At 39.4% G+C, this 3,512-nt stretch overlaps 1 protein-coding gene across 1 annotated transcript in view; it reads left to right on the top strand.

Annotated features, from left to right (window-relative positions):
• LOC106873171 (probable E3 ubiquitin-protein ligase DTX3) overlaps positions 1-3,512 on the top strand; it is a 486,006-nt gene that overhangs the window by 415,423 nt on the left and 67,071 nt on the right. The gene's annotated exons all lie outside the window — the stretch shown is intronic.

Below are 3,512 nucleotides of genomic sequence, written 5' to 3'. Positions count from 1 at the left end.
ACACGTATATACATGTGTATACACACATATATACATGTATATATACACATACACACATATACGTGTATGTGAGTGCATACATAAAGATATATATATATATATATATATATGGCTGGTGTAGCCATCTGGTTTCACCAGTCCTCAGTCAAATCGTCCAACCCATGCTAGCATGGAAAGCGGACGTTAAACGATGATGATGATGATGATATATATATATATATGTGTGTGTGCACATACATGTATGTGTGATGGACTCTCCTGTTGTAAATGATAAACAAATGAGACTTCTGCAAGTTCTCAATGAACAACCTGCAATGATGAATTGTTCATAGAGATCAAATGCTTGTACTGCACATAAGCTCGGTTGCTCCCTCCATCAAATCGACATTGCTTGTACAGGTTCACGGTGAGCCACATGTCAGATGTTGAAGTGGTCGCAGAGCAGCATGAGAGGGAGTGTCTTGCTCAACACACACACCACCTGGTCTGAGGATCAAAGCTACAACTTCACGATCGTCAATGCAACACCTTAACCAGTAGACCATGAAACCTCCTATATAGGGTCTCCCCAAAAAATGTATACACACTTTAGCAGCTAATAACTCCATTGATGTTCTTCTTTCCAGATGAAGCCCATTGGAATTAATGATGGCAGTCAGACTAAGCTTTGAGCAAAGGAAATTCATTCTAAAATGCTACTGGAAGTGTGAAAACGCAGTCAAAGTGCAAAGACAGTTTGAGATGGAGTTTCAAATAGATCCACCAACGCGACTTGCCATCACTCGAATTAGAGATAAGTTTGAAGCCGGTGGAACTGTTCAGAATGTCCACGAAAAGCGTTCCGGAAGACCATGAATATCGACAACCTAAACGAAGCAAGAAGGAGTGCTGGAAACATATCACCAAAGTCCAAGAAAATCTGTGCGGCAAGCGAGTCGTGAGGTAGGTATTTCAAAATCGTGTGTCCAACGTATTTTGAAGCGTTGTCAATGGAAAAGTTACTTTCCAAGATTAGTCCATGCTATTAATGACGATGATCCAGACCGAAGAGTGTAGTATTGCGAGATACTTGGAACGATGTGTAGAAGATGCACACTTTCCAACTAAGATTGTGTGGAGTGGTGAGGCTACATTCAAATTAAATGGTTCAATTAACCGCTACAATTGCACCTACTAGGGTCTGACGATCCGCATGTTATGGTGAAACACCACGTTAATTTACCAGGAGTTACAGTGTGGTGTAGCTTATCATCAAGCGGATTAATTGGACCATTATTTTTTGACACTACTGTGATTGGTCCCATCTACTTGAACTTGCTGCAACTGTCTTAGAGAAGACTTTGAAGATGAGGAGTTTTATTTTCAGCAAGATGGGGCACCTCCACACTACCATCATGATGTTAGATCCTAATCTGATGAGATCTTGCCAAAGAGGTGGATTGGACGAAGGGGTTTTGTTGAACACCCTCTGTATTCACCAGACCTCACACCACCAGACTTTCTTTTTTTTATGGAGATACCTAAAAGACAAAGTCTATACTATGAAACCTGCAACAGTCGCTGATTTGAGAGCAGCCATTGAACAAGAATGCACACAAATATCAAACGAATTCTTTCGTGATGTCTGTGATCCCATTACTTCATGTTGTCACCAGTGCCTGGACCAGGACGGATGTCAGTTTGAAAACAGGCATTGACAAAACAATAGAATAATGTCTGTAGAATCTATTAAATTTTGAAAATGAAATGTATTTTAATAAACACCTACAATTTTTCGGGATACCCTGTATATATATATATTCTTTCATTTGTTTCAGTCATCTGACTGCAGCCATGCTGGAGCACCGCCTTTAGTCAAAGAAATCGGCCCTAGGACTTATTCTTTGTAAGCCTAGTTCTTATTCTATCAATTACTTTTTCCAAACCCCTAAGTTATGGGGATGTAAACACACCAACATTGGTTGTCAAGTGATGGTGAGAGGACAAACTCAGACACACACACACATGTATACGAATGCTTCTTTCAGTTTCCAACTACCAAATCCACTCATAGGGCTTTGGTCGGCCTGAGGCAATAGTAGAAGACACTTGCCCAAGGTGCCACACAGTGGGACTATAAACCCAGAACCATGTCGTTGGAAAGCAAGCTTCTTACCAAACAGCCACCAGTGTGTGTGTGTGTATAATTACAGGACTTTACATTCATAATATAGTAAGTTATAGAACTTCAGTTCACAAAGATTATCTTTGCTATGAGAAAACAAATGAGGTATTTTAAATCTAGCAAAAGCTAGCAAGGGAGATAACTTCAATAACAATAAACGCAATTATTAGGAAATAACGATAGTGTAGCAAGGAGTGGATCTAGTCCCTTAAAGCCAAAAATGGTGCTTATTAGTTCTCATCAGCAAAGCATGTCCATTTCAGCTAATTAGAGTTTGAAGTGATCGAATGTATAGAGAGAGAGAAATGCAGGGGAAACAATGAATGCTGATTATGAGTGTCAACAGTTGGAGTGAAAAGAAACTAGAGTCTGTTCTGCATTATACACACACACACACACAAACACATGTATGCATGTGCATGTGTGTTTACATATAATCACTATCAATGTTTTAACGTCCACATTTCCATGCTTGCATGGCTCAGACGGAATTCATGGAGGTAGATTTTCTTCATCCAAATGCCCTTCCTTTCATCAATCATCACCTGTTTCCGAGTAATGTTCTCCATTGCAAGATAGGTTTTCATAGAAGACCGGAAAGGAACAACACTGCATGTAAGGCAGTAATGCTCATTTACAACTATCATACAATATCAAGACAAGGAGATAGAATCACACACACACATATATATAGACACACATAAACAACAGGCTTCTTTCAGCTTTTCTCTACCATATCAACATGGAAAGTTTGATTGGATGAAAGCTATAGTTGAGAACACTTTCCCAAAGTGCTATGCAGTGGGGACTCAAACCAAAACCACGTGGTTGGAAACCAAATTTCCAAACCACACAATCATACACTCACACATATATGAGAGGGTGCTGGAAAGTTCCTGGCTTTAAGGGGGTAGCAAAAAGCCTGACTGGAGGCTCAATAATTCTGATTGGCATTGAGGTAGATCCAACCACCCTCGTTAACAGGGACAAAACCCAGATTTAAAACATGGTTGATGATGATTATATATATCTGACTGGGTACTGAAAAGTTCATGCCTTTAAGGATATCATGAAAGGCCTGGTTGGAGGCCCAAACCTTCTGAGTCCTTTTACAGGGTTTAGAAAAACTGAAGGACCGCTGCAATAAGTGTGTGAATCTGAGAGGGGAATATGTTGAATAAAATCATAATTAACTCATCCTCCTGTATTTTCTTTTACCCAAAGCCAGGGATTTTTCAGTCTCTCATACACAGTATAATGAATTGAAAAGTTTCAATCAATTGAAATTAGAAATACAAAAATCTCCATGAAACCTCTACAAGATATAAAAGAAAAAGCAAGGAAGATA

The sequence above is a fragment of the Octopus bimaculoides genome, chromosome 14 (genome assembly GCF_001194135.2).
Source record: "Octopus bimaculoides isolate UCB-OBI-ISO-001 chromosome 14, ASM119413v2, whole genome shotgun sequence".
NCBI lineage: Eukaryota > Metazoa > Mollusca > Cephalopoda > Octopoda > Octopodidae > Octopus > Octopus bimaculoides.
The sequence above is the reverse complement of the archived record's forward strand: the minus strand, read 5'-3'. Positions and strand labels throughout refer to the sequence as shown.